We start from the raw sequence: 27,359 nt of genomic DNA on the forward strand, positions 1-27,359 counted from the left end.
TTACCGAAAAGGCATCTGGGTAGAACATCCCTTGACATAACTCCTCTTTGGCCTCCAAATCTTTCTGCACATGTGTAGTCAAGGAGGTCATCCTTTTCAAGAATGAAAAATATGTGGTCTGGGTGGGGCCCGGCCTCCTCCTTTAATTGTCCTGCTATTCTCAACTTGGAATTTCAATCCACAGGGAATGAGTCCCAAATAGCTTTACCACGCGGAGAGGGAAGAGGCTCATCTACCTCCTGCCTCAAGATGAACATGAGATTGCATTCTGATCTTAAAATTATCTCCTGTAATAGGGCCAGTGAGTGTTTATTCACAGGTCTGTGGAGTGACTTGTGTTTTTATTATGCTAACAAAGAGGCTGAGGAAGTGAAAAGTCATTTGTTAGAGGTTTGCCCCTCAGCTCCATTTTTGCCCTGGCCCTGTATATGATGTATGAAACTTCACCAATCATTTGAAATACTGGCTCTGTAACTTTACCGGTATAGACTTCCTCCTGGAATGCATGCACATCTATTTGGGTAGGGATCTCATCTCAGGAAAGGGATTTCTACCCACCACTCTCTGCAAAGCATCCTGGACTTCTTTGTTTCTTAGACTGTACACAGCAGGGTTTACTAAAGGTGTTATGACAGTGTAGGTCACTGAGATCAGCTGGTCCTGATCCTTGGTGTTCTCTGACTTGGGCTTGAGGTAGGCGATGGAGGCACAGCCGTAGTGGACGATGACCACAGTGAGGTGGGAGGCGCAGGTGGCAAAGGCCTTCTTCCAGCCCTCGGTAGAGGTGATCTTGAGAATGGTGGAGATAATGAGGATGTAGGAGATGAAGAGGAAGGTGGCAGGGCCTGTAATGGCCAAGAGACTGATAGTTAAGGTCAGGATATCATTGATGATTGGGGTAGCACAGGCCAGGTTCAACACAGGTCAAATATCACGGGAGAAATGCTCAATGAGTGCCTTGCAAAAGGGCAATCTGAAAATAGCCACAGCCTGAGCCAGTGAGAGTGAGAACCCCATGGCACCTACTGAGGATGCCAGCAAGGCACAGACCCTCCAGTTCACGATGACTGAGTCACGAAGTGGGTTAGATAGCCACATAGCGATCATACCCCATTACTGCCAACAAGAGGCAGGTGGTGATGGCAAAGCTAAGAAAGAAAAAAAGCCCTCCAGGGACATGAGCTGGCTCAGGGCTACAAGGCTGAAAAGCATGCATGGGATGATGACAAGGGAGTAGAAAGTCTCTGATGTAGACAGGACACTTAGAAAGAAGTACACGGGTGTGTGGAGGTGATGGTCTATATGGATAACAGTCACAATGATGGCATTACCAGCCAAAGTTAGAATGTACAGGAAGAGAAGCACCATGAAGAGTGTGAACTGATGTTCTTGGAAGTTGGAGAAACCTTGCAAAATAAACTCTCTTACCTGTGTGGTTGGCTGTCCTCACTGGAGATCTCAGGACCGAAAAACAAAGAGAAAGTCAGCACCCTCTCTTGGGGCTTCCTTACCCTCTGGTGAGTGCATTGTCTAGAGTAAAGATTCAATACCACAAAGATTTGTTTCAAAATTTCGTGAATCAACTGCCTTTTCCAGAGATGTGGCAGACTAGGTCCTAGAACTGGAATATGAGATACAGAAAATTTGTGCAACACTATTTAAAAGCTTGAGGTAAAGCATTCTTTTCAGGTACTCCTGAGTCATTTAAAAAATGACAACCTATGTATGGCCCATGAAATTGGTCTCCAAATTTTCTTAAAACTGTATTTTCTGTAGACCACAGTCTCAGTCCACAACATAATTAAGCTAAAAATTGCCACAAAAAGGAACTTTAAAACTTACAAATATTTGATAATCTAACCAATGGTTCAAAGAGGAACTAATAATGGAAGTTAAAAAATATTGAGAACTAAAGAATAATAAGAGGGAGGAGCCAAGATGGCGGAGGAGTAGGACGGGGAAACCACTTTCTCTCCTACAAATTCATCAAAAGAATAACTGAACACAGAGCAAACTTCACAAAACAACTTCTGATCGCTAGCTGAGGTCATCAGGCGCCCAGAAAAGCACCCCATTGTCTTCGAAAGGAGGAAGGACAAAATATAAAAGATAAAAAGTGAGACAAAAGAGCTAAGGATGGAGATCCGTCCCGGGAAGTCTTAGGCGGCATTGCTTGGGGTAGGGTCCGGGCCTGAGTGCCCTGAGGACAATCGGAGGGAGCTTCTGTGAGTTGCCAATTTGAACTGTGGGAGACCAAAAGAGGGAGAGTAAATTAACCGGCCCAAACACACCACCGGCCGTTCGCAGAACAAAGAGACCGAGAAAATCCAGAGAAGAGCTCGCAGGCTGCGGACCGGCCCAGCCCCGCCGGAGGCAGGAGGCAGGGGGGAGGGGAAGGTCGCGGCGAGACACAGGGCGCAGGCACCCGACCGGCGCGGTGGGGACTGGGGCTGGGGACGCAGAGGGCAGAAGGCGCGCGCACCCGACTGGCGCCAGCGGAAACTGAGACTGGGTCCGCGGAAGGGAGGGGGCGCGCCACACCTGGGGAGAGTGCGCCCACCAAGCCCCTGGCTGCCTGGACCGCTCTGACGGGGAGGGCGCTGAGAGCAGGCGCAGCTTTTCGTTCTGCGCTTTTGTGGAACACCCGAGGGCTGGAACCTCGCGCAGCGCGGGGCGCGCTCCATATAGAACAGCCGGGAGCCTGAGCAGCGCAGACGGAGAGAGCAGCGTCAGCCCCTCCCGGCAGCGCCAGGCCGTCCCCGCGGCGCAAGCCCGTCCCCACAGCGCCAGCCTCTCCCTGCTGCGCAAGCCCCTCCCCGCAGAGCGACGGAACTAGCTACCTGAATAAGAGTCCACCTCCGCCCGCCTGTGTCAGGGCGGAAATGAGGCTCTGAAGAGACCGGCAAACAGAAGCCAAATAAACAAAGGGAACCGCTTCAGAAGGGACTGGTGCAACAGATTGAAATCCCTCTAGAAAACACTGACTACACCGGAGGAACCTGTAGATATCGAGAAGCGTAAGCTGGAACGAGGAGCTATCTGAAACTGAGCCGAACCCACACTGACCACAACAGCTCCAGAGAAACTCCTAGATATAATTTTACTTTTTTCTCTCTTTTTTTTTTCTTTTTCTTATTTTTTCTTTTTTATTTTTTTCTCTTTTATTTTCCTTTAAAATCCCCTATTACTCCCCCATTACTCCTTAACTTTCATTTCCATAGATTTTTACAATTTTTTTTAATTAGGGAAAAAAAAAATTTTTTTTTCTTTCTTTCTTTTTTCTTCTTTTTTTTTCTTTCCTTTTTCTTTTCTATTTTCTATTTTTCTTTTTCTCTTATTTCTTTTAAAGTCCTCTAGTACTCCTCTACTACTCCTTAATTTTCATTTTCAATACACTATAACCTTACAAAAAAAAAAAGGAAGAGAAGCCCTATTTTTAAACTGAAGATTATTCTCTTCCCATCTTGACTCTCTGTTTTCTACCTCAGAACACCTCTATTTCCTCCTTTCCCCTTCTCTTCCCAATCCAATTCTGTGAATCTTTGTAGGTGACTGGGCTACGGAGAACACTCTGGGAACAGACAGCTGTGTAGATCTGTCTCTCTCCTCTTGAGTCCCCCTTTTTCTCCTCCTGCTCAACTCTATCTCCCTCCTCCCTCTCCTCTTCTTCATCTAACTCTGTGAACCTCTCTGGGTGTCCCTAACGGGGGAGAATCTTTTAGCCATTAACCTAGAAGTTTTCTTATCAGGGCTGTATAGTTGGAGAAGTCCTGAGACTACAGGAAGAATAAAACTGAAATCCAGAGGCAGGAGAGTTAAGCCCAAAACCTGAGAACACCAGAAAACTCCTGACTACATGGAACTTTAAGTAATAAGAGACTGTCCAAAAGCCTTCATACCTACACTGAAACCAACCACCACCCAAGAGCCAATAAGTTTTAGAGCAAGACATACCATGCAAATTCTCCAGCAACGCAGGAACATAGCCCTGAACATCAACATACAGGCTGCCCAAGGTCACATCTAACACAGAGACCCATCTCAAAACTCATTACTGGGCACTCCATTGCTCTCCAAAGAGAAGAAATCAAGTTCCATGCACCAGGACACTGACGCAAGCTTCCCTAACCAGGAAACCTTGACAAGCCAATCGTCTAACCCCACCCACTGGGTTAATCCTCCACAATAAAAAGGACCCACAGACCTCCAGAATACAGAAAGCCCACTCAGATACAGCAATCTAAACAAGATGAAAAGGCAAAGAAATACCCAACAGGTAAAAGAACATGAAAAATGCCCACCAAGTCAAACAAAAGAGGAGGAGATAGGGAATCTACCTGAAAAAGAATTTAGAATAATGATAATAAAAATGATCCAAAATCTTGAAAACAAAATGGAGTTACAGATAAATAGCCTGGAAACAAAGATTGAAAAGATTCAAGAAATGTTTAATAAAGACCTAGACGAAATAAAAAAGAGTCAATTAAAAATGAATAATGCAATGAATGAGATAAAAAACACTTTGGAGGGAACCAAGAGTAGAATAACGGAGGCAGAAGATAGGATAAGTGAGGTAGAAGATAAAATGGTGGAAATAAATGAAGCAGAGAGGAAAAAAGAAAAAAGGATCAATAGAAATGAGGACAACCTCAGGGACCTCTGGGACACTGTGAAACGTCCCAACATTCGAATCATAGGAGTTCCAGAAGAAGAAGACAAAAAGAAAGGCTATGAGAAAATACTCGAGGAGATAATAGCTGAAAACTTCCCTAAAATGGGGAAGGAAATAGCCACCCAAGTCCAAGAAACCCAGAGAGTCCCAAACAGGATAAACCCAAGGCGAAACACCCCAAGACACATATTAATCAAATTAACAAAGATCAAACACAAAGAACAAATATTAAAAGCAGCAAGGGAGAAACAACAAATAACACACAAAGGGATTCCCATCAGGATAACAGCTGATCTATCAATAGAAACCCTCCAGGCCAGAAGGGAATGGCAGGACGTACTGAAAGTAATGAAAGAGAATAACCTACAACCTAGATTACTGTATCCAGCAAGGATCTCATTCAGATATGAAGAATTCAAAAGCTTTACAGATAAGCAAAAGCTGAGAGAATTCAGCACCACCAAACCAGCTCTTCAACAAATGCTAAAGGATCTTCTCTAGACAGGAAATGCAGAAAGGTTGTATAAACGTGAACCCAAAACAACAAAGTAAATGGCAACGGGACCACACCTATCAATAATTACCCTAAATGTAAATGGGTTGAATGCCCCAACCAAAAGACAAAGATTGGCTGAATGGATACAAAAACAAGACCCCTATGTATGCTGTCTACAAGAGACCCACCTCAAAACAAGAGACACATACAGACCAAAAGTGAAGGGCTGGAAAAAAATATTTCATGCAAACGGAGACCAAAAGAAAGCAGGAGTTGCAATACTCATATCAGATAAAATAGACTTTCAAATAAAGGATGTGAAAAGAGACAAAGAAGGACACTACATAATGATCAAAGGATCAATCCAAGAAGAAGATATAACAATTATAAATATATATGCACCCAACATAGGAGCACCGCAATATGTGCGGCAAACACTAACGAGTATGAAAGAGGAAATTAATAGTAACACAATAATAGTGGGAGACTTTAATACCCCACTCACAACTATGGATAGATCAACTAAACAGAAAATTAACAAGGAAACACAAACCTTAAATGACACAATGGACCAGCTAGACCTAATTGATATCTATAGGACATTTCACCCCAAAACAATCAATTTCACCTTTTTCTCAAGTGCACACGGAACCTTCTCAAGAATAGATCACATCCTGGGCCATAAATCTGGTCTTGGAAAATTCAAAAAAATTGAAATCATTCCAGTCATCTTTTCTGACCACAGTGCAGTAAGATTAGATCTCAATTACAGGAAAAAAATTGTTAAAACTTTAAACATATGGAGGCTAAATAACACGCTTCTGAATAACCAACAAATCATAGAAGAAATCAAAAAAGAAATCAAAATATGTATAGAAATGAATGAAAATGAAAACACAACAACCCAAAACCTATGGGACACTGTAAAAGCAGTGCTAAGGGGAAGGTTCATAGCATTACAGGCTTACATCAAGAAACAAGAAAAAAACCAAATAAATAACCTAACTCTACACCTAAAGCAATTAGAGAAGGAAGAAATGAAGAACCCCAGGGTTAGCAGAAGGAAAGAAATCTTAAAAATCAGGGCAGAAATAAATGCAAAGGAAACTAAAGAGACCATAGCAAAAATCAACAAAGCTAAAAGCTGGTTTTTTGAAAAAATAAACAAAATTGACAAACCATTAGCAAGACTCATTAAGAAACAAAGAGAGAAGAACCAAATTAACAAAATTAGAAATGAAAATGGAGAGATCACAACAGACAACACTGAAATAAAAAGGATCATAAGAGACTACTACCAGCAGCTCTATGCCAATAAAATGGACAACTTGGATGAAATGGACAAATTCTTAGAAAAGTATAACTTTCCAAAACTGAGCCAGGAAGAAATAGAAGATCTTAACAGACCCATCACAAGCAAGGAAATCGAAACTGTAATCAAAAATCTTCCAGCAAACAAAAGCCCAGGACCAGATGGCTTCACAGCTGAATTCTACCAAAAATTTAGAGAAGAGCTAACACCTATCTTACTCAAACTCTTCCAGAAAATTGCAGATGAAGGTAAGCTTCCAAACTCATTCTATGAGGCCACCATCACCCTAATTCCAAAACCAGACAAAGACGCCACCAAAAAAGAAAACTACAGGCCAATATCACTGATGAACATAGATGCAAAAATCCTTAACAAAATTCTAGCAAACAGAATCCAACAACATATTAAAAAAATCATACACCACGACCAAGTGGGCTTTATCCCAGGAATGCAAGGATTCTTTAATATCCACAAATCAATCAATGTAATACACCACATTAACAAATTGAAAGATAAAAACCATATGATTATCTCAATAGATGCAGAGAAAGCCTTTGACAAAATTCAACACTCATTTATGATTAAAACTCTCCAAAAAGCAGGAATAGAAGGAACATACCTCAACATAATAAAAGCTATATATGACAAACCCACAGCAAGCATCACCCTCAATGGTGAAAAATTGAAAGCATTTCCCTTGAAATCAGGAACAAGACAAGGGTGCCCACTCTCACCACTACTATTCAACATAGTGTTGGAAGTTCTGGCCACAGCAATCAGAGCAGAAAAAGAAGTAAAAGGAATCCAGATAGGAAAAGAAGAAGTGAAACTCTCACTGTTTGCAGATGACATGATCCTCTACATAGAAAACCCTAAAGACTCTACCAGAAAATTACTAGAGCTAATCAATGAATATAGTAAAGTTGCAGGATATAAAATTAACACACAGAAATCCCTTGCATTCCTATATACTAACAATGAAAAAACAGAAAGAGAAATTAAGGAAACAATACCATTCACCATTGCAACAAAAAGAATAAAATACTTAGGAGTATATCTACCTAAAGAAACAAAAGACCTATACATAGAAAACTATAAAATACTGATGAAAGAAATCAAAGAGGACACAAACAGATGGAGAAACATACCGTGTTCATGGATTGGAAGAATCAATATTGTCAAAATGGCTATTCTACCCAAAGCAGTCTATAGATTCAATGCAATCCCTATCAAGCTACCAACGGTATTTTTCACAGAACTAGACCAAAGAATTTCACAATTTGTATGGAAATACAAAAAACCTCAAATAGCCAAAGTAATCTTGAGAAAGAAGAATGGAACTGGAGGAATCAATCTGCCTGACTTCAGACTCTACTACAAAGCCACAGTCATCAAGACAGTATGGTACTGGCACAAAGACAGAAATATAGATCAATGGAACAGAATAGAAAGCCCAGAGATAAATCCACGAACCTATAGACACCTTATCTTTGACAAAGGAGGCAAGGATATACAATGGAAAAAAGACAACCTCTTTAACAAGTGGTGCTGGGAAAACTGGTCAACCACTTGTAAAAGAATGAAACTAGAACACTTTCTGACACCATACACAAAAATAAACTCAAAATGGATTAAAGATCTAAATGTAAGACCAGAAACTATAAAACTCCTAGAGGAGAACATAGGCAAAACACTCTCCGACATAAATCACAGCAAGATCCTCTATGACCCACCTCCCAGAATATTGGAAATAAAAGCAAAACTAAACAAATGGGACCTAATGAAACTTAAAAGCTTTTGCACTACAAAGGAAACTATAAGTAAGGTGAAAAGACAGCCCTCAGATTGGGAGAAAATAATAGCAAATGAAGAAACAGACAAAGGATTAATCTCAAAAATATACAAGCAACTCCTACAGCTCAATTCCAGAAAAATAAATGACCCAATCAAAAAATGGGCCAAAGAACTAAACAGACATTTCTCCAAAGAAGACATACAGATGGCTAACAAACACATGAAAAGATGCTCAACATCACTCATTATTAGAGAAATGCAAATCAAAACCACAATGAGGTACCATTACACGCCAGTCAGGATGGCTGCTATCCAAAAGTCTACAAGCAATAAATGCTGGAGAGGGTGTGGAGAAAAGGGAACCCTCTTACACTGTTGGTGGGAATGCAAACTAGTACAGCCGCTATGGAAAACAGTGTGGAGATTTCTTAAAAAACTGGAAATAGAACTGCCATATGACCCAGCAATCCCACTTCTGGGCATACACCCCGAGGAAACCAGATCTGAAAGAGACACGTGCACCCCAATGTTCATCGCAGCACTGTTTATAATAGCCAGGACATGGAAGTAACCTAGATGCCCATCAGCAGACGAATGGATAAGGAAGCTGTGGTACATATACACCATGGAATATTACTCAGCTGTTAAAAAGAATTCATTTGAACCAGTTCTAATGAGATGGATGAAGCTGGAGCCCCTTATACAGAGTGAAGTAAGCCAGAAAGATAAAGAACATTACAGCATACTAATGCATATATATGGAATTTAGAAAGATGGTAACGATAACCCTATATGCAAAACAGAAAAAGAGACACAGAAATACAGAACAGACTTTTGAACTCTGTGGGAGAATGTGAGGGTGGGATATTTCAAAAGAACAGCATGTATGCTATCTATGGTGAAACAGATCACCAGCCCAGGTGGGATGCATGAGACAAGTGCTCCAGCCTGGTGCACTGGGAAGACCCAGAGGAATCGGGTGGAGAGGGAGGTGGGAGCGGGGATCGGGATGGGGAATACGTGTAACTCCATGGCTGATTCATATCAATGTATGACAAAACCCACTGAAATGTTGTGAAGTGATTGGCCTCCAACTAATAAAAAAAAAAAAAAAAAAAAAATAATAAGAGAATCACATATCAGCATTTAGAACATTATTTGAGGGAACTTTGTAGTTTAAAATGCTTTTTTGTTACTTATAAAAGGCTGAAAATTAGTGAGTAAAGCATCCACCCTAAGAAGTTATAAAAACAAGATTAAAAAAAAGAAAGTAGAAGTTAAAAAATGATACAATGTTATCAATATATAAAAGAAAGATAAAACAGTTAAGATCCAAAAGGGTAAAAATTTATAAACTTTAGATAAACTGCTAGTGAAACCGACAAAGGAGATAAACAAAAAAACGAGGACACAAACTCTAGTAAGAATGAATGAGACATAAAGACAGAACTTTCAGACACAAAAAGATGAAAAGCAATTTTATGAAAAACTTTGTCTCAATACATTTTAAACTTCAGTGAAATGGATACATTTCTAGAAAAAAAAAATTACTTACCAATATTGAATTAAGAAGAAGCCTGAAAACTATTTTAAGAAATAAAGACTGTAGTGAAAACTCTACAGATAAACCTCCAGGCCAATAACAATTTACCAATAACAATTCACAACATTCAAGGATAAGTTAATTTCAATCTTGAGACTGAAATAGTCTAAACTATTATGAGTAATAAAAAAGAAGGTATAGGGAAGCAAAATTTGCCACCCCCAAGATGTGTCTCTTTAGCACGAAGATTTACTTTTAAGGTCCAAAGACCCAGGAAGAATCTTTGGCCTTCGCCCTAAATGTCTAAAAGTTTGTAGACGGAGGGCTTGTTCCAGGAGGAGAGCCATCACTGTAGATAACTATGGTATGAACCAGGTAAGGTAGGTAGAGAGGAACCTAACAAAGTCAGCTCCTTAAAATTTCTCTGTCCCACTATTTCTGCCTGGCCCAGCAAACATTTGTTCACTGAACGTTTGCTTTTCTTGTGAATTGTGGATTGTCTTTTTCCTCTTGGAAGTCCCAAATCACTACCCCCAACATCCTCTTTTTTCTTTAGCTGGACAAGATATTCAAGGTGAGGGTTTCAGTCATTTTGGTGAGTTATTCAGTCTTCCTGAATCTCTCACGTATGTACTTGTTATTTAACTTTTGTTTGATTTTCTCTCACTAATATGTCTCAGGTCAATTTAATTCTTAGACCAGTCAGAAGAAACTAGAAGGGTAGAATAAAATTTCTTTCTCCCTGATGAGAGAATACTCCTAACCCCATTTTATGAAGCTGGAATTATCTTGATACCAAATTTATCAGGGCAATCTCACTCATAGAAATAGATGCAAGACTCTCAAGCAAAATGTCACCAGGCCAAATTCAGCCATGTATAAAATGGGTATATGACCAAGCTGGTTTTATTTTAGGATGCTAAGCTTGTTTAACATTAAATAGTCCAATTATATTTTTCCTCAAATGAATTGTTTAAAGGAAAAGAGACATGATTATTTCAGTAGCTGCCAAAAAAGCATTTTTAAAATTCATCGTCTACTTATAAGAACCCTTAGTAAACAAAGAATAAAAGATTTTCTTTTAACTGATAAAGCATTTGTACAGCAATTCTTCAGCCAGCATATATTTAAAGGTGAAATACTGAAGGGTTCTTTTTAAGATTAAGAACAAGATAAGGGTGACTGCTTTATCTACTTTTATTCAACATTGAAAATTGAATATTCTAGCTAGCCCAGTAAGGCAAGAAAAAAGGAATTAAAGATACAAGGATTGAGAATGAAGAAATTCTTTGTAGATGATGTGATTGTGAACATAGAAAATCCAAGAGAAGCTACTGATAAACTATTAGAATTATTAACAGAGTTTAACAAATTTTCTGGAACAAAATTTATATATAAAAATTCATCATGTTTCTGTACTTAAATTGATAGAAAATTAAATTTAAAAGAGCTATCATTTATGGTAGCTTAAAAATAGAAAATACCTAGGAATAAAGACCTTTATTAAGAAAATTATAAAACTCTAATAATAAGCACTAAAGATGACTGAAGTGAATGGAGCACTACCCCATGCTTATGAATTGGAAGATCTAATATTATGAAGATTTCAATTAATCAAAACTCCTGTGTAACTCAGTCAGAATCCCAAATGGATTGTTTTTGGTTCATTGGTTGCCAGATTGACAGCTGATACTAAAATTTATATGGAAGTACAAAGAGAAGCCAAAACACTCTGAAAGAAGAAAAGCAAGAGTTGAGGGTTTGCCTTTCAAATACTGTTGCTTATTCTAAGGCTATAGGAATTAAGAAGATGTGGCATTATCACAAGGATTAGCAATCACACCAATGGGGGGAAAAACTGAGTTCTGAAATATAGAAACTATTTGCACCAGAGCTGGCTTTGCAGATTGGTGGAAAGCACAGAGTCATCAATTAATAGTCCTGGAATAGTTGGTTTACTTGTATGGGAAAAACTGAAATTAGATGAGTTTACACCATTAAAGAGGAGGGCATGGCAACCCACTCCAGCATTCTTGCCTGGAGAATCCCACAGAAAGAGGAGCCTGGTGGGCTACAGTCCATCGGGTCACAAAGAGTCAGACACGGGCTGAAGCGACTTAGCATACATACCATTAAAGGGCTTCCCAGGTGGCTCAGTGATAGACTCCGCCTGCCAATGCAGGAGACACAGGATATGCAGGTTCACTCCCTGGGTTGGGAAGATCCCCTGGAGAAGGAAATGGCAACTCACTCTAGTATTCTTGCCTGGAGAATCCCCTAGACAGAGGAGCCTGGCAGGCTACAGTCCATAGGGTCACAAAGAGTCAAAGATGATTGAGCAACTGAGCATAGGCATGCACACCTTTAAAAAAGAATTGTGAAAACAAACAAACAAATCTTATGAAATGTCTAGAAGATAATATATGAGAGTATTTTTAAAATTTGGGATAGTGAAAAATATACAACATAAAAAAAATAATGATAAATTTTATCCCATGAAAAATTAACTCCTATTTTTCAAAATAAATCACAAGAAAAGGAAAAGGTAGAAACAGGAAAAACATTCACAATAAAAATAGCAGATAAAATACTAGCACCTGGAACTTCTAAAAATCAGAAGGAGAAGATTAGCTTAATATAATAATAAATTAAAAAGAAAACAACAGGGGTTTTATATAAGGAAACACAATTGGCATGTGAACAGATTTTTAATATTGTTAATAGCCAGAGAACATAAGACCACAGCCCATTTCATACTTATCAGATTACAAAACATCAAAACTATCACAGATACAGTGCAATGGAAGCTCTGGTTCCCTAATAAAATGAATGTAAATTGATAAAAATTGATAAAGTTATTTTGAAAAACAGATATTACCTGTCAGAGCTGAAAATGAACATATCCTATGTAATTCTATCATTAGATTTTTAGCCAAGAAAAGCTAAAGAGTCACGAGCACAAAGATTATAGCAAGTTTGTTTATTACTGAAAAATAAAACTGAAACAAACCAAGTATTTTCAAAAGCAGAAAGGATATTTAAATTGAAGTAAATTCTTACAATGAAGTATTATAGAACAGTGAATGAATTAATTGTGAAACAGGGGTGGGCAAACTACAGCCCACAGGTCAGCTGCTTTTGTAAGGAAGGCTTTATTGGAACACAGTCCCACCCATTTTTATGTATTATGTATGACTGCTTTTGCACGAACATAGTAGAGTTAAATAGAGGCAATAAGACTGTCTGACCTACACAGACTAAAAAGAGGCAACAAAGACTGTGTGGCTTACACAGTCTAACATATTTACTAGCTGATCCTTTACAGAAAAAGTTTGCTGACCCCTTAAAGGGACAAATTACATTTTCACAAATCAATATAGATGAATCTCAAATCATAATGTTGAGTAATAGAAGCTAACCAAAGTTTGTATACATATGTTTGTGTGTGTGCATTCCATTTATTGGGCTTCCCCAGTAGCTCAGCAGTAAAGAAACTGCCTGCCAATGCAGAGGACATAAAAGACATGGGTTTCGACTCCCTGGGATTGGAAGATCCCCTGGAGGAGGGCATGGCAACCCACTACAGTATTCTTGACTGGAGAATCCCATGGACCTCCAGAGAAGCCTGGCAGGCTACAGTCCATAGGGTCATAAAGACACAGACACAACTGAAGCGACTTAGCATACATGCATACATTCTATTTATTTAATTTTCCAAAGAAGGCAAGATAAAATAATATATCATTTAGAACTAATAATGAGCTCTTCAAAGCAGTATGTTCTTTAAAAACATGAGAAATTTAAAATATGGAAATTCTTTAACCTAAAATTCATGATAGCGACTATTTGGCATATATTGAAGTATTTGAAAGAAGCATATGTGAGACTTCTAGTTTGGTTTTTTTTTTTTTTTTTCCATTTATTTTTATTAGTTGGAGGCTAATTACTTTACAATATTGTAGTGGTTTTTGTCATACATTGACATGAATCAGCCATGGATTTACATGTATTCCCTGTCCTGATCCCCCCTCCCACCTCCCTCTTTACCCAATCCCTCTGGGTCTTCCCAGTGCACCAGGCCCAAGCACTTATCTCATGCATCCAACCTGGGCTGGTGATCTGTTTCACCATAGATAATATACATGTTTCGATGCTGTTCTCTCGAAACATCCCACCCTCACCTTCTCCCACAGAGTCCAAAAGTCTGTTCTGTACTTCTGTGTCTCTTTTTCTGTTTTGCACATAAGGTTATCGTTACCATCTTTTTAAATTCCATATATATGCATTAGTATACTGTATTGGTCTTTATCTTTCTGGCTTACTTCACTCTGTATAATGGGCTCCAGTTTCATCCATCTCATTAGAACTGATTCAAATGAATTCTTTTTAATGGCTGAGTAATATTCCATGGTGTATATGTACCACAGCTTCCTTATCCATTTGTCTGCTGATGGGCATCTAGGTTACTTCCATGTCCTGGCTATTATAAACAGTGCTGCGATGAACATTGGGGTGCACGTGTCTCTTTCAGATCTGGTTTCCTCGGGGTGTATGCCCAGAAGTGGGATTGCTGGGTCATATGGCAGTTCTATTTCCAGTTTTTTAAGAAATCTCCACACTGTTTTCCATAGCGGCTGTACTAGTTTGTCTTCCCACCAACAGTGTAAGAGGGTTCCCTTTTCTCCACACCCTCTCCAGCATTTATTGCTTGTAGACTTTTGGATAGCAGCCATCCTGACTGGCGTGTAATGGTACCTCATTGTGGTTTTGATTTGCATTTCTCTGATAATGAGTGATGTTGAGCATCTTTGAGACTTCTAGTTTTATGGCGGCTTTCTGTTTCCTAGCTTAGGCAGAGGGTACCTAGGTAATTGTTTTATTATTTTTCTTAAAAAGTGCATTTGTTTTATATACCTTTTTAAATGTATACCATATTTTACAATAAAAATTGTAGTGTTATGCATCAAATGTTCATGATATTGTTAAATGGAAGAAATATCAAAATAGTAAAGGTCATGTGATCCCTATACTGTAATGAAAAGCAAAGATATATACCCACATAAATGTGGATACATATGTATAGACAAAAGATTTAGAATACAAAAATGATTATATGTGATACTTATAAACAGAAACTAATACTAGTAGAATATTTTTAAACTATCAATATATTGCACAGCTTTTAAATTATGCGTAAAAATTCTTTTTAATTCAATGGAAAATGATGGTTAAAAAGCAGGATATAATACAGTATATGCAGAATTATCTCAACTAATCTAAAATATAGAACACAGAAAAAGCTAAATGGAAATCATCTAAATGTTAGTAGTACACAAGTCTGCATGGTATAACTCATGGTACAAATTTCTACTGTCTCTTGAATTTTGCAAAGCATCCATGATGAGTATGTACTATGTAGGCAGTGGGTGGAGTATATGTTCAATTTTTTTAACCTTGAGGTTGTTCTTATCACCATCTTGTCATCCGAGTATCCCTCCAGTCTTAGCTCTGCTGGTGGTTTTCATTCTCATGTGACGGTGCTTATCACATTTAGTTGAAATTATTTATCTAACTTTTGAACTATATTGTAGGCTTTTTGATGACAGAGATAATGAAAGTGTTGAAAGTGTTGCTCATTCAGTTGTGTCTGACTCTTTGCAGCCCTATAGCCTATAGCCCTCCCAGGCTCCTCTGTCCATGGAATTTTCCAGGCAAGAATACTGGAGTGGGTTGCCATTTCCTCCTCCAGGCAATCTTCCAGACCCAGGAACTGAACATGTGTCTCATGTGTCTCTTGCATTGGCAGGCAGGTTCTTTACCACTAGCATCACATGAGAAGCCTCTTATAGCAGAGATCATATTTAGTCATTTCCATATACCCAGAACCTAGCCTAATATTTGCCTTCTCTTAAGCTTTTGATAACTATGTGAACCAATAATTGAAGTAATACTCTTGAGGTGCATCTAGTCTGGGGGAGGAGACCCATACCTTTGCCAGATATATACAGCAGAGCTACCTTGGGAACATGGAGACTAGGCCCAAGTATTGAAGTCAAAATTTAGACTTAGTCCCGTTAAGTAGTAAAAACTGAGAAACTGCCAGAAGAAAAAAGACATGAATGAACAATACAGGAAAAAATGAAAAAACATTATTATTAAGAAGGTGCTGGTTTAGTTGCTAAGTCATGTCTGACTTTTGCGACCCCATAGACTGTAGCCTGCCAGGCTCCTCTGTCCATGGGACTCTCCAGGTAAGAATACTGGGGTGATTGCCATTTCCTTCTCCAGGAAAGAATACTGAGGTGGTTGCCATTTCCTTCTCCAGGGGGTCTTCCCAACCCAGGAATCAAACCCGGGTCTCCTGCATTGTAAGCAGATTCTTTACCGACTGAGCTATGAGGGACTTTCCATTATTAAGAAGGGACATAGATAATTCATCTGGGGCTAGTTTTCCAATCCTTAATCTAACTTTTGATGAACAGCTCTTTTCTCCAAAAATATGGTAGAACATTATAGGAATTTTGGCCATTTTACAGTTTCCTTTATTCTTCAAAGTAATGAAATATCTACTGCTCAAAAATAAATATGTTGTAGAAATGTGATGATGCTTAGTTCCAAAAAGGATAAAAGTGTTGTCTAATATCACATATTTAGTTCATGGCAGAGAGGACTTGGGAACCCAGCTCTTTTTAGCTTGTACTCTGAGTCCTCTGTTCTTGAGAGTTCTCAATACTGGAGGTAAGATGATGTCCTTTCCGTCTCAGCTGAGATACTGATACATGTAACGCTGATAGACAGAAGTTGATGAGCCTTCTCTAGGAAGATATTAAAAAGCAGAGGAAACCACTTTATCTTCTTCTGGGTTGCTTTGATATCTCTGTGCAGAGACAAGTATATGGGTTGATATGTATTACCCAATTTCCTGTTAGTTCCTAACACAGCTACTAGTGTCTGGTAGAAGGGCAAGTCTCAGAAGAAAACTGTATTTCTTCTGCTGCAAAACTAGCATCTATCTATTCTTCAAAGTAATGAAATATCTACTGCTCAAAAATAAATATGTTGTAGAAATGTGATGGTGCTTAGTTCCACGTCCACATCACACACACACACCCACCCCACCACACACACACACAGATTATGTAAAGCACATTTCTCTGGAAGTAGTCATCTGGATGCCCCTGTGTTACATCGCTGAATGGTAGCAGAGCCGGGAACCTAACCCAAGACTGAGCAAAATAAGTAAGGGGAGTCAAAACAACACATAGACTTCAAACGCTGATGGAACAATAAAGTTGGCCCTTAGACTCTGAATGTGTGAGTTAATTTGTAAATGCAAATGCAAAAACAACACTTGATTAAAATATAGTATATACTGTCCTCTTAAGACAGTCTGCACAACTTAAAGCTTAGAAATTACCCTACAAGGAAATAAAATGCGTACTCCCATTTTAAACCAGTCCAGGTTCGATGCATGATACAGGATGCTTGGGGCTGGTGCACTGGGATGACCCAGAGGGATGGGATGGGGAGGGAGGTGGGAGGGGTGTTCAGGATGGGGAACACATGTACACCCGTGGCAGATTCATGTCAATGTATGGCAAAACCAATACAATATTGTAAACTAAATAAATACATAAATAAAGGTGGACAACTTGAAGCTTGGAAATATTAATTACTTGTCAGACTCATATATCTAATAACTGGTAAGACCAGGTGTGAAACACAGTATGTGTGACTCCAGATTCTACATGCCTTCACTGAATCAAAACTTTGCTGGCTGAGTATTTAGGAATGAGGTGCAGGTTAGAGGGGAAGAAGACAACAGCTGTATGAAAAATGTCTGACCCTCAGTCTTATTTACTTGAAAGATAACAGGGACTTCAGTGGTAGATGAAAACTCTGACATTATGAAGGTTTTCCAATTTACTATCTTTCCCTCCATGGTTTTAAACAGATTCTTCCATTATTTAAAAATAAAACTTATGAGGATATTCTATTCCACTTTATAGGCACTTGGTCTCAAAAAAATCATCATGCAAAATACAGGCAAAGTATGAAACTCTTAAGTTTAAGAAAATCATCAGAAAACCAGAATGAGAAAAGAAAGAAACTTAGAAAATTTAAAACCTCTTTTTTTTTTTTTTTTTCCTACCAGCCACCACTTACTTCTTGCAAAGTTGGCAAAGGATATGAGAGAAGTTCTTTTAGTGGCTGTGCATCTGAACTTTAGAAAAAAGAGAGAACAAAGATAAGACTCTCTCCAAGAGGCCTATAAGGGAAAAAAAATTGAAACCCCAGACATAAAAGTTCAGCATTTCCGGAATGTCAGAGGTATGGGGACCAGCTTAAGGCCAGAGCATTGCATCCTCTGGCCTGGGACAATCTTCTTGCAGAGAGGAAGCCTCTTGAAACCCCAAATCCAGGAGCTCTGCTTATTCCCGAAAGAGAACCAGATCCATCTGATCTAAGACACTAGGGACTTCCCCTTGAGAATCATTCCAGGGCACAAGGGGTAGCAAAGAAAGAGCTTGAGGCTCTGTCCCAGGGGCCTGATTAGGAACTTGGGCAATTAGTAGAACAAAATACTGCCTTTGGCTACTGACTCACAAGAGCAGTTTGCATTGTAGAAACTGAAATGAGTTTTGTTTAAAAAAACAAATGATAAACCACAACAGTGAACCCGGAAGGAACATGCAAAATAAAATACATGCCAGTTATTCTATGCCTGAGGATTATTCCTTCATTTAATGAAGCAATAACTATTAATGAACATCTATTTATGCTCCATGCAGTATGCTGAGTATTAGAGGTGCAAGCATGACAAAAACCGTCATGGTGTTTGCTCTCATAGAGTTTATCAAGGAGGGAGGCATACTGAGCTGTAGCTAATTCATTGGGTATCTTTTGTGTGAATTAGGAAAAAATAAAAAGCTTGTTTGGATAGATGCAATCCATGTGCACACACAGTGAGTAGACAGTATGTTTGTGTAATTAGTAAAAGAGCATCACTATTGGATGTTTGGGGCTCTATACCAGGATGCATATATACCAGGATGCATATATCACTGGGAGGCAGTGAAAGACAGGGAAAACTGGTGTGCTTCAGTCCATGCGGTCTCAAAGAGTTGGACACAACTTAGCGACCGAACAACAACCAGGATGCATGACTTGTCAAGAGGACTGTGGGCTGGGTTTTATCCTTCATTCTCCCCCTTGATTAGGTATCCCAGTGCAGTGCACAGCTTACACACTAGGCAGGTTTCAAACAAATAGTCTCACAAATAAGTAGCATAGTACAAGCAAAAATAAATGCTATAAGGAAAAATGCAGAATTTTTCTTTAAGAATTTATTATTTATTTATTTGCTTATTTATTTTTGGCTCTGCTGGGTCTTTGTTGCTGCTCACTACTTTCTCTAGTTGCAGTGAACTGTGGTGTTGGAGAAGACTCTTGAGAGTCCCTTGGACAGCAAGGAGATCAAACCAGTCAATCCTAAAGGAAATCAACCTTGAATATTCATTGGATGGACTGATGCTGAAGCTGAAACTCCAATACTTTGGCCACCTGATACAAAGAACCAAGTCACTGGAAAAGACCGTGAAAAGGGAAAGATTGAGGGCAGGAGGGGAAGCGGGCAACAGAGGATGATATGGTTGGATGGCATCACTGACTCAATGGACATGAGTTTGAACAAGCTCCAAGAAATGGCAAATGACAGGGAAGCCTGGTGTGCTGCAATCCATGGGGTCACAAAGAGTTGGATAGGACTTAGTAACTGAACAACATGATTTTCACATTAAGTTGTTTTTTAGCTATTGAAAGGATAATGTCAGTTCAGAGATAGCATCCAGTACTCTCCCTAAAATATATCCCTTATATTCAGTCACCCTGGCAAAGAGATGCAGGTTCTTGAAAGAAGAAAGGGAAGGCTACAGAGTGGTGAGAACATACTATAAATATATTCAAAGAATTAAAGGACATGGGCTTTCCTGGTGGCTTAGAAGTAAAGAATCTGCCTGACAATGCAGAAGACGCAGGTTTGATCCCTAGGTCAGGAAGATCCCCTGGAGAAGGAAATGGCAACCCACTCCAGTATACTTGCCTGGAAAATTCCATGGACAGAGGCGTCTGGCAGGCTGTGGTCCATGGGATCACAAAAGAATTGGACATGACTCAGCGACTAAACAACAAATGTTTAAAAAACTAAAAGTAAAATAGGGCAGTGAGTACACAATTAGTAAATCTCAAAAGAGAAATAAATGCAATAAAAAGGAAGCAAATGCAAATTCTAGAGATGACTATAATAACTGAAAAGATGATCCAGCGATTTGAGATGGCACAAGCAGGATCAGTGAACTTGAAAATCAATCAAAAGAAATTATCCAATCTAAAGAACAGAAAAACTGAAAAATAAAGAAAGATGAATAATCTCAGAAACCCGTAGAGGGAAAAAAAGCAAACTTTCCAACATAGATGTAGTGGGATTCTTTGAAAAACAGAAATAAAAGGGCAGAAAATAATCTGAATATATAATGACTAAAACCTGCTCAAATTTGATGGAAAACATTAACTTAAGCGATTCAGTAAGCTCAATAATTCTTGAGTAAGGTAAATGCAAGCAACGTGATGGACACAGATTTGAGTAGGCTCCGGGGGTTGGTGATGGACAGAGAAGCCTGGCGTGCTGCAGTCCATGAGGTCGCAGGGAGTTGGACACAGCTGAGCGACTGAATTGAACTAAAGGTAAATGCAAAGAGACTTATATGTAGGCACTCCAGAGTCAAACTTCTGAAAGCCAAATACAAAGACAAAATCTTGAAAACAGCCAGAGAAAAGTGAATCATCACGTACATTTTAAATAAAAAACTCTGCCTAGCAACAATATCCTTCAAAATTGAAGACAAAAATAAAGGTGAACTCAGTAAACAGATTGCCATTTTTTGTTGCTAACAGACTTACTATACAAGAAATACAAGAGGAAGTTCTTCAAGCCGAAAAGAAATGACAATTTAACATATATCCCTGTTATATGTTATATGGATATATCCAACTCATATCCACAGAGAGGAATGAAGAAAACCAGAAACACGACCTATGTAACATATGTAGGTAATTATAAAGGACTGTGTGTATGTATGTGCTGTTTATATATCTTCATTTCTGTTTTCTTCTTTTAGTTTCTTTAAGAAAACAGAAAACTGTTTAAAACAGTTATTTAATTATAATATTGTATTTTTAGATTTATAGAAAATAGTTGTAAGTTGTAATATATATGATAATAATAGCACAAAGGAGAGAGACGAGGAAATAGTTATACTGAGGTTAAATTGTTATACGTCTTTGAAATAAAATCAGGATTAACCTGAACTAGACTTTGATATTTAAATATGCATAGAAAAACTGCTTTAAATAAATTAATTTTAAAAATCTATCTATAAAATCAACAGAGGGATTAATATGGTACAATAAAAAAAAATTGAACAGAGAAGGCAGTAAAAATGAAACAGAGGAATGAAAAAGACATGCAGCACAGAAAACAAACAGTAAAATTGTATCATTACTTACATTAACTACATAAAAAGTGAATGCATTAAGCCCTCTGATCAAAGGGAAAACTGTCATATTGGATTTAAGAAAGCAAGATCCAGCCATGTGCTGTCTATAGGAAATGCACTGTAGAACCAAAGATACAAATACTTTGAGGTTGTAAATGGTCCTACCATGCAGACAGAAGGCATAAGAGAGCTGTAGTGGCTATGTTGATTTCAAATAGCATAAAACTTTCTGATAAAGAATATTGCAAGAAACAGAGAAATATGTTTAATTATGATAAAAGTGTCAACATGTTAGGAAGATATGAAATTATACATGTATATGTACTTGACCATAGAGTCCCAAAGCCCATGAAGCAAAAATGACAGAATGAAAAGGAGATATAGACAATTCAACAATTATAGTTGGAGAATTTAATAATTCAATTTCAATAATTTATAATACAACTGGTCAGAGAAAATGTAAGGATATAGAATACTTGAACAACACTATTATCAACCACCTTGTCCTAACTGACATTTATGTAAATTCTAGACTCTATGTCAGGCCACAAAAGAAGTCTCAAGGGACTTCCCTGGCATTCCAATAGTTAAGATTCTGTGTTCCACTGCAGGGAGTGTGGGTTTGATCTGTGGTTAGGAAACTACTCACAAGCCATGTGGTGTGGCAAAAAAAAGTTCCAAAACAACAACAACAAAAGCCTCCAAAATTTTTAAAAATTGAAATCTTCTTTGGCTAATATTAACACAATAGTTTCCTAATAGATGTTGTTTGTATCATATATATTTTTCATTCTTTTGTTTTCTCAGTTGTTCTATATCCTGATAATTAAGATACACTTCTTATTAATAAAATTTTATTTTCCTACTCAATCTATCAATTTATGTCTACTAATGGGATTATTATTTTATATTTAATGAAATTTAAACTTTAAATTTAATAAAATTACTGATATACTTGGGTTTAAATAACAAGTTTAGGATTTGTATTCTTCCCACTTTTTTTGTGTGTACCTTTTCTCTCATCTTATTTTTTTTTTGGAGGGAAGGAATAATCAAGAATTTTTTAAATTCTTTCTTTCCTTTTTCATTTGTTACTTTTACATAATTTTAATGGTTATTTTGGACCTTACTGGTGGCTCAGTGGTAAAGAATCTGCTTGCAATGTAGGATTCAGTTCAGTCACTCAGTCGTGTCTGACTCTTTGTGACCCCATGAACTGCAGCACACCAGGCCTCCCTGTCCATCACCAACTCCCAGAGTCCACCCAAATCCATGTCCATTGATTCGGTGATGCCATCCAACCATCTCATTATCTGTTGTCCCATTCTCCTCCTCCCCTCAATCTTTCCCAGCAAAAGGGTCTTTTCAAAATGAGTCAATTCTTCACATCAAGTGGCCAAAATATTGGAGTTTCTGCTTCAACATCAGTCCTTCCAATGAACACCCAGGACTGATCTCTTTTAGGATGAACTGGTTGGATCTCCTTGTAGTCCAAGGGACTCTCAAGAGTCTTCTCCAACACCACAGTTCAAAAGCATCAATACTTCAGTGCTCAGCTTTCTTTATAGTCCAACTCTCACATCCATACATGACTACTGGAAAAACCATAGCCTTGACTAGACAGACCTTTGTTGACAAAGTAATGTCTCTGCTTTTAAATATGCTGTCTAGGTTGGTCATAACTTTACTTCCAAGGAGTAAGTGTCTTTTAATTTCATGGCTTCAATCACCATCTGTAGTGGTTTTGGAACCCCCAAAAATAAAGTCAGCCACTGTTTCCACTGTTTCCCCATTTCCCATGAAGTGATGGGACTGGATGCCATAATCTTAGTTTTCTGAATGTTGAGCTTTAAGCCAACTTTTTCACTCTCCTCTTTCACTTTCATCAAAAGGCTCTTTAGTTCCTCTTCACTTTCTGCCATAAGGGTGGTGTCATCTGCATACCTGAGGTTATTGATATTTCTCCCAGCAATCTTGATTCCATCTTGTGCTTCTTCCAGCCCAGCGTTTCTCATGATGTACTCTGCATATAAGTTAAATAAGCAGGGTGACAATATGCAGCCTTGATGTACTCCTTTCCCTATTTGGAACCAGTCTGTTGTTCCATGTCCAGTTCTAACTCTTGCTTCCTAACCTGCATACAGATTTCTCAAGAGGCAGGTCAGGTGGTCTGGTATTCCCATCTCTTTCAGAAATGCAGGATACCCAGGTTCAATCTTCCCTGAGTCAGGAAGATTCCCTTGAGAATGAAATGGCAACCTGCTCCAGCATTCTTGCCTGGTAAATCTCATGGACAGAGGAGCCTGGTGGGTTATAGTTCTTGGGGTTTCAAAAGAGTCAGACGTGTCTTAGTAACTAAACAACAACAGTAAAGTGGTTATTTTAGAATTACATTTCAAGGACAATGAAAAGACTATATGAAGTCTGAATTTAATATCATTTTCATGGTACTGTTGTATAGTTTGATTCTATAAATATTTAAAAATTCATAATACATTAATTCATGATTGTACAATATTAAGTACAATATCAACTTATACTTGCCCATGCATTTATCTTTTCTATAATTTTTAAATTCTTTTTTGTTATTTTTCAGTTTTGTTTCCATCTAGGATGGATTTTCCTTCTACCTGAAGAACTCTTTTTATATTTCCTTAATGCAAGTCTGATGGTGAATTCTCTCACTTTTTTCCATTTCTAAAAATGTATTTTTTTTTTAATGATAGAGATTTTCTCTGAGTAAAAAGTTCTAGTTTGGCAGCTATTTTATTTCAGCACCTTTAAGGTGCTATTCTATTGTTTTCCATTTTTGCTACTAAGTAGTCATTTAATAGTCTTATTGTTATTCTTTGAAAATAACATATCTTTTTTTCCTCTAGCTACTTTAAAAACTTTTTATCTTTATTTTTCAGTTGTTTTACGTGATAGTCCTACATGCATTTTGTGTGTAGGTGTATGTGTGTATATCCTATGTCTGGTTCAGAGTGATTCTCAAATCTGCATCTGATGTTTTCCTCAGGTTTGGAAAACATATGGCTATTATTTCTTCATATATTGCTATTGATACATTCTATCTCTTCTATCTAAGTGGAACTTCAATTACACACATGCTTAACCTTTTCACTGGGTTCCATATGCCTCACGTGCTCGTCCAAGCTCGTATAGCTGTTGGCAGACTTTATTCCTTCTGGTCATAGGACTGAGGTTGTGCTTTCTGAGCAACTGCCAACTGAGATTTCTCTGTTCCCAGAGGTTGGCCACATTCTTTGCCAAATGGTCTTCTTATAAGAGCTTTCAAAATTTGACAGCTTACTTCTTCAGAGCCAGCAAGGAAAGATCTCTTGATCCTTTTTGCTGAGATGAATTTTTAAAGATGTAAACATGAGTGTGGCATCCATCACCTATGTTTTATTCTGTTGAGTAGAGGCAAGTCACAGTTCTGCCTGCATTCAAGGACAGAGGATTATACATGGGTGTGGCCCACTGAGGGTCACCTTAGATGCACCTGCTATTATATATTTATCTTAAAGTTGTGTCTGACAATTTTAATACAGTGATTTTTATGGGTCTGTTTCTGTCAAGTGCTTTTTTGTTTTTCTTGCTCTTTAGCTTTTCAGTCTTTTCTCCTGGTATGTTTGGTGTATTTTTTATCATATCCTGGACACTCTTTATCATTTACAGATGTAAAAATCATTATACAGCCTGCAGGCTATGTAAAAACCACTGTTTGGCTCATGGGTAAGTAGGCTGTAGTTTGCCTACTCCTGTTCTAAATTTTAAAAAATGTTAACTGTAGAAATAAACTGAGACTTTACATTATATTGTCCTCCTCTAGAAAAGATTTTATTTTACCTCCTGTTGGATAGTTAGTCTAAAGGTAAGAGTGAATTAACACATGTAGGGATTAAGTAAAACTGAACTGGTTTCATTCTTTGTGAGGGTGAATTTATTTCCATTTTACCCTTTTGCCTAAGGTATAGACCTCCAGCATACGGATACTGCTAGATTCTCTGCCCAGTTCTTAGTCTTTTGACCAAAGATGACAGACATTAAGTCACAGTTTCACTAGGAAACTACAGAGATGTGGGTATTAGGCTACCATTTCCATATATCTTTTCTTTCTGGATTCTTGACTCCTCCACTTTTCACTGACTTAGAAGCTATATCTACATCATATAGTCATTATATCATTCTAGGGAAAGAGGAGACCGAATTATTTCCATCAATTCTATAGGAATATGAAGAGTAGCAGGGTGGAAAGAACCCAGGTAATGGTCACTTATTAATCAGTTCTCTTAGTCTTAGCTCCTCCATTTGTACAATGGGGATAACAGTATTCAAATATGTAACTACTTTATCGTGTGAGGTTATATATGCGGTGTACACACACACACACACACACACATATATATTTTATATAAATAAAACAATATGAAGGATGCAGAATGAGAGCTGTCATCTGGTTAGATATTATTGTCATCATCATCACATCATTATATCATCACTCAATGATGAATAAACAGAGGCCCAGATAAGAAAAATGTCTATCCAAACAGTGATCACATCAGTGGCCAATGTGGAAACTGAAACCTAGGTAGACAGAATTGCCAGTCTGACACTTTTTTCACCATAACCAAGGTGTCTTTTTAGGTTGCTATCACTAGTAGTGCCACCATACAATTTCAAGTTAAATTCTATCTAGCCACTATTTATTGAGAATTATTTTGTGTCCAGAATTGTGCTGGTGTGACTTCTGAAGCTGGGTTTTGGGAATTTAAGTTCTGGTTTCCCATTTATCAGCCCAGTATCATAGAAAAGTTACATAATGTCTTTGAGCTCATTTTCTATTCTGAAAACAAATATAATTATGTCACCTTATATATTTATTGTTAGGATTAAATTAATATATGTACATTGCAGAGTCTAGTACCTAGCATATGGTAAGCACATATAAAAAGTGTTAGCAATTATTTTTATTAGTGGTAGTAGCTGTAGGTACTGTCAGAGAACAAAAGATGAATGAGAGTCTCTGTCTAAATGTACTCTCAGTCAAGTTAGAGATGTGAGACCAATGCAAAGAAAGTGATTCAAGTGTTAAAAATATATGACAATTCAACGTTAGCTTTTACATATTTGAAGGTTATCAACACTCATGAACATCTTGGTGGCCTATGAATTGAAAAAAAATTTTTTTAAATTTTAAACACAAAATAATTCTCAGTAAATAGTGGCTAAATAAAATTTAATTTGAAATTGTATGGTGGCACTACTAGTGATAGCAATCTAAAAGACACCTTGGTTATGGTGAGAAAAGTGTCAGACTAGCAATTCTGTTTACTCAGGTTTCAGTTTCCATATAAGCTACTGACTTGATTACTGTTTGGATAGACACTTTTCTTATCTGGGCCTCTGTTTATTCATCATTGAGTGATGATATAGTGATGTGATATAATAAATTTTCATTAAGTATATGAAAGATGACCTGGCAAGGCTGAGGCCCTGGTGGAACTGAGTTAGGGGCTCCTAAATAACATATATGGCGAGCAGAGCAAAGCTGAGAAACGTCAGTTTGTAAAATTCCTTACAACATAATTCAAGGCCTGGACTGATGATTCTACCCTAAGATTTTAATCTGACTTCAAGTGTCAGAGTATCTGGACATCAGCCTTTTGTGTAAGAGGCAGGAGGGATTCATCCTTAAACCCTACTTGGCAATTATTGTTTCTCTTCTGCCACTTACAAAGAGTCATTCCACAAGATCTTGAGCCACTTTCCTTCGGCACCCGAGAAGTGGACAGAGTATGATGTGTATCTTAGCAGGACCATGGCCAGCCCTAACAGAACTTGAAATCAGACTTTTTACCCCAGAGACTCCTCCTAATAACCAAGGGAACTCTCTGCTCCCAAACATTAATCTTGGGATTAGGAAGTGAGCTGCCTAGCTAATAGTGTCTCCAGGTACTCTGCTGTTTGGATTATGTCTTCTG

The 27,359-nt window shown here is 38.0% G+C and overlaps 1 pseudogene; it reads right to left on the reverse strand.

The window, feature by feature from the left end:
- Positions 1-501: 501 nt before the first annotated feature.
- On the reverse strand, positions 502-25,363 carry LOC133074445 (olfactory receptor 10J1-like; annotated as a pseudogene).
- Between the last annotated feature and the right edge of the window lie 1,996 nt (positions 25,364-27,359).

The sequence above is a fragment of the Dama dama genome, chromosome 20 (genome assembly GCF_033118175.1).
Source record: "Dama dama isolate Ldn47 chromosome 20, ASM3311817v1, whole genome shotgun sequence".
In the NCBI taxonomy this organism is placed as follows: Eukaryota; Metazoa; Chordata; class Mammalia; order Artiodactyla; family Cervidae; genus Dama; species Dama dama.